Below are 13,205 nucleotides of genomic sequence, written 5' to 3' on the forward strand. Positions count from 1 at the left end.
TCGGACAACGCCAGCAATATTGTGCGTGCATTACATCTGGGCAAATTCCAGCACGTCCCATGTTTTGCACATACATTGAATTTGGTGGTGCAGAATTATTTAAAAAACGACAGGGGCGTGCAAGAGATGCTGTCGGTAGCCCGAAGAATTGCGGGCCACTTTCGGCATTCAGCCACCGCGTGCCGAAGACTGGAGCACCAGCAAACAGTCCTGAACCTGCCCTGCCATCATCTGAAGCAAGAGGTGGTAACGAGGAGGAATTCAACCCTCTATATGCTTCAGAGGATGGAGGAGCAGCAAAAGGCCATTCAAGCCTATACATCTGCCCACGATATAGGCAAAGGAGGGGGAATGCACCTGACTCAAGCGCAGTGGAGAATGATTTCAAAGTTGTGCAAGGTTCTGCAACCCTTTGAACTTGCCACACGTGAAGTCAGTTCAGACACTGCCAGCTTGAGTCAGGTCATTCCCCTCATCAGGCTTTTGCAAAAGCAGCTGGAGAAATTAAAGGAGGAGGAGCAAAAATGACCAACAGGCTAATTTCTCAGGTCGCCCCCCTTTAGGGGCACGTACCCGAGCTCAAGTGGTAGACCCCGACGGCGCTACATGAGGAGGGGGGGGGGGGCAGAGTCAAAGGCAGAGGCAGAGGAACAGGTCGAACCCCGTATGCACGACGGAAGTAATATATAACCTCTCTGACAGAACTTTCACCCATACTGAAAATAAACTGCTAGCCAAAGGACTCAACTTTGTCCCCACCAATAAGATCGACCCCTTTGAATGGAAGGTGGAGCAATATAAATTGGGCCGTCAATTACGGTTAAAAGAATACTTCAACTCTAGCCAACCTAACAGCATTGACAACACCACCCTTCCCCCCTCATTACGCAAAAGATCTAAATTTGATCCAACATCTCAAAATCAAGCGATCCGCACATACTGCAAAACCATTGACCATCAGATACAGTGTAGTATCAAACAAGTTTCTCAATGTCATTCCAATCTCACGAAGAACGAGTGGGATGCATTACTTAAACTCAGCAAGTACGATGATGTTGTATTTCGTTCAGCCGATAAGGGGGGCGCTCTGGTGATCCAGAACACTGTGGACTATGTGGCTGAACTGAATCGTCACTTAGAAGATAACCGGACTTACAGGAAATTACCTCAAGATCCCACTGCAAGATTTAAGCGTGAATTAGATCTTGTACTAATGCGGGCATTAAATGAGGGACATTTATCTAAAGAGCAAGTCGATGCATTAACCACCCCGTTTCTTGTTGTGCCCATCCTTTATTCTATACCCAAAATCCACAAAAATAGCCTCAATCCACCTGCACGCCCTATCATTTCCGCGCGGGGCTCGCTTTATCAGTGTGTCTCTATCTTTTTGGATTTTTATTTGCAACCATGTATCCAAGCTAGAAAGTCTTGTTTAAAGGACACTACTGATTTATTGATTCAACTTGGTAATATGTCTTCTGTTCCGTCTAATTGCTTACTGGCAACTATCGATGTTAGTAACCTGTATACATGTATACCCCATGATCAGGGGTTGCTGGCAGTAAGAACCCTGATCACCAACAGTATACACTACAAGGGTCCGCACATCGATATCTTTATGGAATTACTACAACTCACTTTACAACGTAATTTTTTTATGTTTAACAACCAGTATTTTCTCCAATTGCAGGGCTGCTCTATGGGCAGCAATGTATCTCCTTCATTTGCGAACAGTTTCATGTTCCAAATTGAGGATGATTTATTCTTTTCTAATGTCGCAGTCTGTGCTAATGTTTTACTGTATTTGAGGTTCATTGATGACCTGCTGGTCCTTTGGACAGGCACAAGGGATGATTTAACCTCCCTACTTAATACACATAATGAATCTTTCACTCCGGTTAAATTAACATATTGCATTGATACGTCTACTGTCAATTACCTGGATGTACAAATCCGGGTCTGTAATAACAAGATTATCACTGACCTTTACGTAAAGCCAACAGACCGCAATAATATTTTACTCCCTTCAAGTCACCACCCTGCACCTTTGCGCAGGGGTCTCCCGTACTCTCAGATGCTTAGGGTGCGGAGAATTGTGAGTGACGACACCAAAATTGAGTCGGCACTAGATGACATGATATCAAAGTTTGTAGCCAGAGGTTATCAGATCTCTGAGTTAACAGCTATAAAAACCAAGGTTATGAAAATACCCCGTTCAAAATTATTGACACAGGCAAAGAAAAAAACTGGGCAGGAGAAGTTTATTTGGGTCAATAAATTTAATACTTTGAGTCACGAAATCAACCACACCAGTAAGAAATTTTGGCCCATAATTCAATCTGATAAACAACTAAATGCACTTTCTAACACCCAATTAATGCCAGCTTATAGGCGTGGGCGTAACTTACGTGATCATTTAGTTAAAACTAATATTCAGTTTCCCACATCGTCTTCGTCAGCAGCAAAAACCTTTTTAAACCCTCACAAAACGGGTTGTTTTAAATGTTTGGGCTGCACCTCTTGTAATCATATGATAGTGGGTAATAGTTTTTGTCATCCCTACACTGGAAAACGTTATAAAATCCGCCATAGACTTACATGTTCCACAAAATTTGTCATCTATTTACTAAGCTGTCCGTGCGGCCTACATTATGTACGCAAAACGGAATGCACATTTAAGGAACGAATGGCGGGGCACCGTACCACCATTAGGGCAGCTTTATCCACTGGCAGAAGTGACCAACTAGTCGCACAACATTTTTTGAATGCAAAGCATTCACTTGTTGTTCTTAAACATCAGATCATAGACCATGTCCCTCCCCTGAAACGTGGAGGTGACAGGGGACTTCTATTACTTAAAGCTGAAGCCAGGTGGATTTTCTTGCTTGACACCCTTTCCCCGAGAGGGCTTAATGAACACTCAGGGTTACACTGCTTTCTTTGAATTATGACAGGCCTTGCTTTCACTCTGTATTATTTATATCTAGATTTCTTTGAGCACAATGATTGTTTTCTTGTATTACATGAAACAAACATATCCCTGTTGTGGTGCTAAATAGTGCTATATAATATCTTTTCAGGTATAAGGTCAGTCTGATAGCAGTTACAATGTAATATCACTTTGTTACATTAGCACTGAGAGTTAACAATCCTCTTTGTTCAATTTAGACTAGTAGAGTATCTCATAAAAGTATAGATATTAGTATAGTATCATTTTTTCATGAGTATTGTAATGATGCGTAACCCTGCTTTGTACTCGTTTGTTTTACGATTTTATTGCGGTTTTCCCGTAATGATATGCTGAATGTGATTAGAGTCAGCCTTGTCTATTGATGTGTGTGATTGTTGTTTTGTTACACTTAGCTTACGCTGTTAACTATTCACAGGTGTTCTGGGCTCTCCGTGACGCGGCCGCCGGCGCGGCTCCATGACGTAATTTTTGATGGACGGGGTCGCGACGGACGGACGGCGCCAGGGAAGACCTCAGACAGGTATAAAGGTATGTGATGGTATTGTTTGTTTTATGTCCTGAGGAAAATGTAAATAACATTGAAACGTTGACAACCCAGCCGCTGTGTCTTCTTTCATTCCCTGAACCGGGAGCCGTGAGTGCCGCCGACTACTTTATTTATTTATGGGCTTCCTATCTATGGTTGTTACTGGGAAGGCACCGGCATCATTTCTGAGATAAATTACGGAATGGAGTGCTGCTGATCTCTACAGTATATATATATATATATATATATATATATATATATATATATATAAAATATAATATAATATAATATTATATATATATTTCTCTGACGTCCTAAGTGGATGCTGGGACTCCGTAAGGACCATGGGGAATAGCGGCTCCGCAGGAGACTGGGCACAACTAAAAGAAAGCTTTAGACTACTGGTGTGCACTGGCTCCTCCCACTATGACCCTCCTCCAGACTTCAGTTAGAATCTTGTGCCCGGCTGAGCTGGATGCACACTAGGGGCTCTCCTGAGCTCCTAGAAAGAAAGTATATTTTAGGTTTTTTATTTTACAGTGAGATCTGCTGGCAACAGACTCACTGCAGCGAGGGACTAAGGGGAGAAGAAGCGAACCTACCTAACTGGTGGTAGCTTGGGCTTCTTAGGCTACTGGACACCATTAGCTCCTCGATGTTCGGTCCCGGGGCCGCGCCGCCGGCCCCCTTACAGAGCCAGAAGCAAGAAGTGTTCCTGAAAATCGGCGGCAGAAGACTTCTGTCTTCAACAAGGTAGCGCACAGCACTGCAGCTGTGCGCCATTGCTCCTCATGCACACCTCACACTCCGGTCACTGATGGGTGCAGGGCGCTGGGGGGGGGGGGGGGCGCCCTGAGGGCAATATAAGACACCTTGGCTGGCAAATCTACACCATATATAGTCAGGAAGGCTATATAGGTGTAAAAAATACCCCTGCCAGAATTCCAGAAAAAGCGGGAGAAGTCCGCCGGAAAAGGGGCCATCTCCCGCATCACACTGGCGCCATTTTTCCCTCACAGCTCCGCTGGAAGGACGCTCCCTGGCTCTCCCCTGCAGTGTCAAGCTACATAAGGGTAAAAAAGAGAGGGGGGGCACTAAATTTAGGCGCAGTATATATAATATAAGCAGCTATAAGGGAAAAACACTCATTTATAGTGGGATCCCTGTGTTATATAGCGCTCTGGTGTGTGCTGGCATACTCTCTCTCTGTCTCCCCAAAGGGCTTTGTGGGGTCCTGTCCTCTGTCAGAGCATTCCCTGTGTGTATGCGGTGTGTCGGTACGGCTGTGTCGACATGTTTGATGAGGAGGCTTATGTGGAGGCGGAACAGATGCCGATAAATGTGATGTCACCCCCTGCGGGGTTGACACCTGAGTGGATGGTTCTGTGGAAGGAATTACGCGACAGTGTCGACTCCTTGCATAAAAGGTTTGACGACATACCAAATGTGGGACAGCCGGCTTCTCAGCCTGTGCCTGCCCAGGCGTCTCAAAAGCCATCAGGGGCTCTAAAACGCCCGCTACCTCAGATGGCAGACACAGATGTCGACACGGATACTAACTCCAGTGTCGACGATGATGAGACTAATGTATCTTCCAATAGGGCCACACGTTATATGATTGAGGCAATGAAAAATGTTTTGCATATTTCTGATGTTACCCCGGGTACCACAAAAAAGGGTATTATGTTTGGAGAGAAAAAACTACCAGTTGTTTTTCCTCCATCTGAGGAATTAAATGAAGTGTGTGAAGAAGCGTGGGCTTCCCCTGATAAGAAACTGGTAATTTCTAAGAGGTTACTAATGGCGTACCCTTTCCCGCCAGAGGATAGGTCACGTTGGGAAACATCCCCTAGGGTGGATAAAGCGCTCACACGCTTGTCAAAGAAGGTGGCACTACCGTCTCCGGATTCGGCCGCCCTGAAGGAATCTGCTGATAGAAAGCAGGAGGCTATCCTGAAGTCTATATATACACACACAGGTGTTATACTGAGACCAGCTATTGCTTCAGCATGGATGTGCAGTGCTGCAGCTGCGTGGTCAGATTCCCTGTCGGAAAATATTGATACCCTAGACAGGGACACTATATTGCTAACCGTAGAGCATATTAAAGACGCACTCTTATACATGAGGGATGCACAGAGGGATATTTGCCGGCTGGCATCTAAAATAAGTGCAATGTCCATTTCTGCCAGGAGAGGGTTATGGACTCGGCAGTGGACAGGAGATGCAGATTCTAAAAGGCACATGGAAGTTTTGCCTTATAAGGGTGAGGAGTTGTTCGGGGATGGTCTCTCGGACCTCGTTTCCACAGCAACAGCTGGGAAGTCTACATTTTTACCCCATGTTCCCTCACAGCCAAAGAAAGCACCGTATTATCAGGTACAATCCTTTCGGCTCAATAAGGGCAAGCGGGTTAAGGGCGCATCCTTTCTGCCCAGAGGCAGAGGTAGAGGGAAAAAGCTGCAGCATACAGCCAGTTCCCAGGAGCAAAAGTCCTCCGCCGCTTCCTCTAAGTCCACAGCATGACGCTGGGGCTCCACAGGCGGAGCCAGGTACGGTGGGGGCCCGTCTCAAAAATGTCAGCGATCAGTGGGCTCGCTCACGGGTGGATCCCTGGATCTTTCAAGTAGTATCTCAGGGGTCAAGCTGGAATTCGAGACGTCTCCCCCCCCCGCCGTTTCCTCAAATCTGCCTTACCAACAACTCCCTCAGGCAGGGAGGCAGTGTTACAGGCAATTCACAAGCTGTATTCACAACAGGTGATAGTCAAGGTGCCCCTCCTTCAACAAGGACGGGGTTACTATTCCACAATGTTTGTGGTACCGAAACCGGACGGTTCGGTGAGACCCATTTTAAATTTGAAATCCTTGAACACGTATATAAAAAAATTCAAGTTCAAGATGGAATCGCTCAGGGCGGTTATTGCAAGCCTGGACGAGGGGGATTACATGGTATCACTGGACATCAAGGATGCTTACCTGCATGTCCCCATTTACCATCCTCACCAGGAGTACCTCAGATTTGTGGTACAGGATTGTTATTACCAATTCCAGACGTTGCCGTTCGGTCTATCCATGGCTCCGAGGGTCTTTACCAAGGTAATGGCCGAAATGATGATACTCCTTCGAAAGAAGGGAGTTTTAATTATCCCGTACTTGGACGATCTCCTGATAAAGGCGAGGTCCAGGGAGCAGTTGTTGGTCGGGGTAGCACTATCTCGGGAGGTGCTACAACAGCACGGCTGGATTCTAAATATTCCAAAGTCACAGCTGGTCCCTACGACACGTCTACTGTTCCTGGGGATGGTTCTGGACACAGAACAGAAAAAAGTGTTTCTCCCGGAGGAGAAGGCCAAGGAGCTGTCATCTCTAGTCAGAGGCCTCCTAAAACCAAAACAGGTGTCGGTGCATCACTGCACGCGGATCCTGAGAAAGATGGTAGCTTCCTACGAAGCAATTCCATTCGGCAGGTTCCATGCAAGAACCTTTCAGTGGGACCTGTTGGACAAGTGGTCCGGATCGCATCTTCAGATGCATCGGCTGATAACCCTGTCTCCAAGAACCAGGGTGTCTCTGCTGTGGTGGCTGCAGAGTGCTCATCTTCAAGAGGGCCGCAGATTCGGCATACAGGACTGGGTCCTGGTGACCACGGATGCCAGCCTTCGAGGCTGGGGGGCAGTCACACAGGGAAGAAACTTCCAAGGACTATGGTCAGGAGACTTCCCTGCACATAAATATTCTGGAACTGAGGGCCATTTACAATGCCCTAAGTCAGGCAAAAGCCCTGCTTCAAAACCAGCCGGTACTGATCCAGTCAGACAACATCACGGCGGTCGCCCATGTAAACCGACAGGGCGGCACGAGAAGCAGGACGGCGATGGCAGAAGCCACAAGGATTCTCCGATGGGCGGAAAATCACGTGTTAGCACTGGCAGCAGTGTTCATTCCAGGAGTGGACAACTGGGAAGCAGATTTCCTCAGCAGGCACGACCTCCACCCGGGAGAGTGGGGAAGTCTTCCAACTGATTGTAAACCGTTGGGAAAGGCCACAGGTGGACATGATGGCGTCCCGCCTAAACAAAAAGCTAGAAAAATATTGCGCCAGGTCAAGAGACCCGCAGGTGATAGCTGTAGACGCTCTAGTGACACCGTGGGTGTACCGGTCGGTTTATGTATTCCCTCCTCTTCCTCTCATACCAAAGGTACTGAGGATAATAAGGAGAAGAGGAGTAAGAACTATACTCATTGTTCCGGATTGGCCAAGAAGAGCTTGGTACCCGGAACTTCAGGAAATGATCTCAGAGGACCCATGGCCTCTGCCGCTCAGACAGGACCTGCTGCAGCAGGGGCCCTGTCTGTTCCAAGACTTACCGCGGCTGCGTTTGACGGCATGGCGGTTGAACACCGGATCCTGAAGGAAAAGGGCATTCCGGAGGAAGTCATTCCTACGCTGATTAAAGCTAGGAAAGAAGTAGCCGCAAACCATTATCACCGCATATGGCGAAAATATGTTGCGTGGTGTGAGGCCAGGAAGGCCCCAACAGAAGAATTTCAGCTGGGCCATTTCCTGCACTTCCTACAGTCAGGGGTGACTATGGGCCTAAAATTGGGTTCCATTAAGGTCCAAATTTCGGCTCTATCGATTTTCTTCAGAGAGAACTGGCTTCACTACCTGAAGTTCAAACTTTTGTTAAGGGAGTGCTGCATATTCAGCCCCCTTTTGTGCCTCCAGTGGCACCTTGGGATCTCAACGTGGTGTTGGATTTCCTAAAGTCGCATTGGTTTGAGCCACTTAAAACCGTGGAATTGAAATATCTCACGTGGAAAGTGGTCATGTTGTTGGCCTTGGCTTCAGCCAGGCGTGTATCAGAATTGGCGGCTTTGTCATGTAAAAGCCCTTATCTGATTTTCCATATGGATAGGGCAGAATTGAGGACTCGTCCCCAATTTCTCCCTAAGGTGGTATCAGCCTTTCATCTGAACCAACCTATCGTGGTGCCTGCGGCTACTAAAGACTTGGAGGCTTCCAAGTCATTGGATGTAGTCAGGGCCCTGAAAATTTATGTTTCCAGGACAGCTGGAGTCAGAAAGACTGACTCGCTATTTATCCTGTATGCGCCCAACAAGTTGGGTGCACCTGCTTCAAAGCAGACTATTGCTCGCTGGATCTGTAGTACGATTCAGCTTGCACATTCTGCGGCTGGACTGCCGCATCCTAAATCAGTGAAAGCTCATTCCACGAGGAAGGTGGGCTCTTCTTGGGCGGCTGCCCGAGGGGTCTCGGCTCTTCAACTTTGCCGAGCAGCTACTTGGTCGGGGTCAAACACGTTTGCTAAATTCTATAAGTTTGACACCCTGGCTGAGGAGGACCTAGAGTTTGCCCATTCGGTGCTGCAGAGTCATCCGCACTCTCCCGCCCGTTTGGGAGCTTTGGTATAATCCCCATGGTCCTTACGGAGTCCCAGCATCCACTTAGGACGTCAGAGAAAATAAGAATTTACTCACCGGTAATTCTATTTCTCGTAGTCCGTAGTGGATGCTGGGCGCCCATCCCAAGTGCGGATTGTCTGCAATACTTGTATATAGTTATTGTTTAACTAAAGGGTTATTGTTGAGCCATCTGTTGAGAGGCTCAGTTGTTATCATACTGTTAACTGGGTATTGTATCACGAGTTATACGGTGTGATTGGTGTGGCTGGTATGAGTCTTACCCGGGATTCAAAATCCTTCCTTATTGTGTCAGCTCTTCCGGGCACAGTATCCTAACTGAAGTCTGGAGGAGGGTCATAGTGGGAGGAGCCAGTGCACACCAGTAGTCTAAAGCTTTCTTTTAGTTGTGCCCAGTCTCCTGCGGAGCCGCTATTCCCCATGGTCCTTACGGAGTCCCAGCATCCACTACGGACTACGAGAAATTGAATTACCGGTGAGTAAATTCTTATTATATATATATATATATATACACACATACATACTTTTTTTTTAAGTAAGGTGTTAAGGTGTTAAATACATTATTAAACGTGATGGGGGCTCATGAAATATTTAAGGGGTGGGGGAATCATGAAATATTTAATAAAAAAATATTTTAAATATTTTAAAAAAGGGAGGGACTCACCCCTTATTTAATGTTATCCCACCTCATAAATATTTAATGATTCCCCCTTTCCTTAAAATGCTCATAAACCCCCATCACATGTTTAATAATATATTTAACACCTTATAAAATATATTTAATGATTCTCTCCTCCAAAGCCACCCCTGTTTTGTTCATACGTTTGTAAATCCAGTCATCAGGACACAGAGACATGTGAGTTCACTGCTGTGCTGTTTATTCCCTCCAACTCCAGGCACACTCCACACTGGACCACCCACTTCCCAGCATTCCCCTGGTCCCAGGGACCATCACTGAAGATACAGGCTTACAAACATTAGTAAGGAAGTGTGTACAAATATTAAGCATTCTAATACACTAACATCACATCCTCTTTTCTTTAAAGATAAGCCCTGTATGCTTCAATGCAACAATTAACAACGTCATATTAAGAACATCATCTAACACGTTTCAAGGAGTCTCTCAGGTCTGCGTATTTCCCTTTTGGGTCTTTCATACACAGTCTGTGTTTCATCGACCATGTTGGACCTTTCTAGAATCGTGGTTTGTTCACCATTATCAGGATCATCATACATGTCAGATGAAGGGTATTCTTCAGTCATGTTGTCTTCATTATGGTTAGGTTGAGATCATAAATCCACCCGATTTCTTCTTACTTCCGTTCCATGCTCTGTACGTATAGTATAAGATCTTGGTGCTACTTGTGCTTGCACAATACCTTTCTGCACCCAAATACCTTTCTCGTGATCTCTGAGACGGACTTGGTCAACCGATTTTAGATCAGATAAGCGTTTTGCTCGTCTGTCATGGAACAGTTTCTGTTTTGCCTGTTGACGTTCCTTACTCAGTCTGACCAACGCTGAGTTATGTGTATTAAGCAGTTCATCATGTATCGGGATATTTGCTCTAATCCTCCTTCCCATCAGCATTTGTGCAGGAGAAAGTCCATTCTGTAAAGGTGTACTGCGGTAGATTAAAAGACTTTTGTAGAAATCTTCTTTACCTTCTTGAGCTTTTTTCATGAGACTCTCTACAGTTTTTACTGAACTTTCCACCAACCCATTTGAGCGTGGATAGTGGGGACTTGACATAGTATGGACAAATTCCCACTCAGCAGCAAATTGTCTAAATTCAGCACTGGAAAACTGAGGACCATTGTCAGTGAACACTTCCATAGGAACACCATGCCTTGCAAAGATTGACTTCATGCAATTGATTACGGTTTTACTAGTAGTTGTATGTAGTGTCTTCACCTCAGGGTAGTTAGAATAATAATCAGTTACGACAATGTACGTTTTCCCATTACAATCAAACAAATCTGCGCCAACTTTCTGGTACGGTCTCTCTGGCACTGCGTGAGGACTCAGTGGCTCGACTTGTTGTTTCGGTCTATACGTAAGACATAATTCACATGTAGCTGTAGTCTGTGCTATGTCTTGGTTCATTCTTGGCCAATACATGACTTCACGCGCTCTCCGCTTACATTTTTCTTCTCCTAAGTGGCCTTCATGTATCTTGCTCAGCTTAGTTTTTCTTAGTCGTGCAGGTATGACAAACCTATTGCCTTTGTAAATAATACCATCGACAACTGTAAGGTCACTGCGGTACATCCAATAATCATGGATAGACAGCGGGTACGCATGTTTTTCTGCTGGCCAACCTTTCATAATGATATCTTTCAACACTTTCATTGTGTCATCTGTCTCAGTTTCTTTCCTAATCTGTTCTTGTCTTGCAATAGACACTGGTAGAGAAGCTACGATCAAATTAACATAGGCTTCTATCTCTTCATCCATCAGACTTTTGGAACACAGCACGAGAAAGTGTATCAGCAATGTACATGTATTTGCCGGGACAGTACAGCAAGTGTACATCATATTTCTGTAGTCTGATAAGCATTCATTGAATTCTCATGGAACAGTCATGTAATGATTTAGTCATGATAGCTATCAATGGCTTGTGGTCAGTTTCCACTGTAAATGTTTGACCATACACAAACTGATGAAATCGCTCACATGCATATGTGATCGCTAGAAGTTCTTTTTCTATCTGAGCATACCTTGTTTCAGCACTTGTCAGTGCTCTTGATGCATAGATTACTGGTTGCCATGTATCCTCATGTTCTAGTAACAACACTGAGCCTAGGCCAAATTGCGAAGCATCTGCTGAAATTCTTATTCTTTTCGCAGGATCAAAGAATTTTAGCACTGGTTGCTCTGTAATGATCTGTTTCAAGTTTTGCCAACTTTCTTCTTGTTCATGTGACCACATCCACTCGTTATCTTTGTCCAACAACCATCTAAGGCTGTTCGTTCAGAGAGTTGAGAAATAAACTTTCCTAAGTAAGTAATCATTCCTAGGAATCTTCTGACGTCGTCTTTGTTGTTAGGACGTTCCATGTTCACTATGGCTGAAATTTTCCTTAGGTCTGGTTTTACACCTTGATCCGAGACCACGTCGCCCATAAAGGTAAGTGTATTCACGCCAAATTCACATTTATCCTTGTTTAACTTTAGATTCACTTTCTTGACAAGTTCCATTACTTGTCTCTGTCTCGAATCATGTTCTTCCTTTGTAGATACCCAGACAATAATGCCATCCATCATTATTTCAACACCTGGAATATGTTCAAAAATCATGTGTATCTTTTTGTGATATACTTCTGGAGCAGACAATATTCCATATGGTAGTCGAAGAAATCTGTATCGACCTTCTGGTGTATTAAATGTACAAAGCTTTGAGCTGGCCTCATCTAGCTTCATTTGCCAGAATCCTGAAGACGCGTCCAATTTACTGAACCATTTTGCTCCCGCAAATTGCGACATGATTTCATCTCTGGTTTGTAGTTTGAAATGTTCTCGTTTAATAGCTTTGTTTAAATCTCTGGGGTCTAGACATATTTGGAGTTGTCCATTTTTCTTTTCAACAATTACTAAGGAGCTTACCCATTCAGTAGGCGCATCAACTTTCTGTATCACACCCAAGGCTTCCATGCGATTTAACTCTTGTTTCAGTTTTTCTCTCAGCGCAAACGGCACTTTTCTACAGGGGTGTATCACTGAAGAAACTTGCGTGTCTATATTTATTTTATGCTCCCCAGGCAAACAACCTTGACCTTCAAACAAGTCTCTGTATTCTGTAAACATCGATTTGCAGTCATCTTCTACTTGTGATGTCACCATAAAAACTTTCTTTAGCAAGCTTAGTTTCTCACAGGAACTTAATCTTAGAATCGGTTGCACATTTTTATCCACAATCAGTAGAGATGTTTTAAACTGTTGTCCCTTGTATTTCAGTGTCACTAAGCATGTGCCTTTCATAGGAATTTCCTCCCCAGTGTACCCTGTAACTTTCACTTTGGCTGGGTGAATTTTAGGTTTTACTGTAAAAGTCTTATAGTCTTGAAATGATATTAAATTCACCTGCGCACCAGTATCAAGCTTAAAGGGAATGACAATCTCGTTCACAGTTCACAGTTCACAGTAAAGGGACAATACATTCTTTCTTATCTGCACTGCAAAGTTCAATGCAATCCACAAAGAATTCATCTGTTTGTTTAACAGCATGCTCTTTGGTTGTTTTACTTTTAATTTTACA

This window comes from Pseudophryne corroboree, chromosome 8 (assembly GCF_028390025.1).
Source record: "Pseudophryne corroboree isolate aPseCor3 chromosome 8, aPseCor3.hap2, whole genome shotgun sequence".
In the NCBI taxonomy this organism is placed as follows: domain Eukaryota; kingdom Metazoa; phylum Chordata; class Amphibia; order Anura; family Myobatrachidae; genus Pseudophryne; species Pseudophryne corroboree.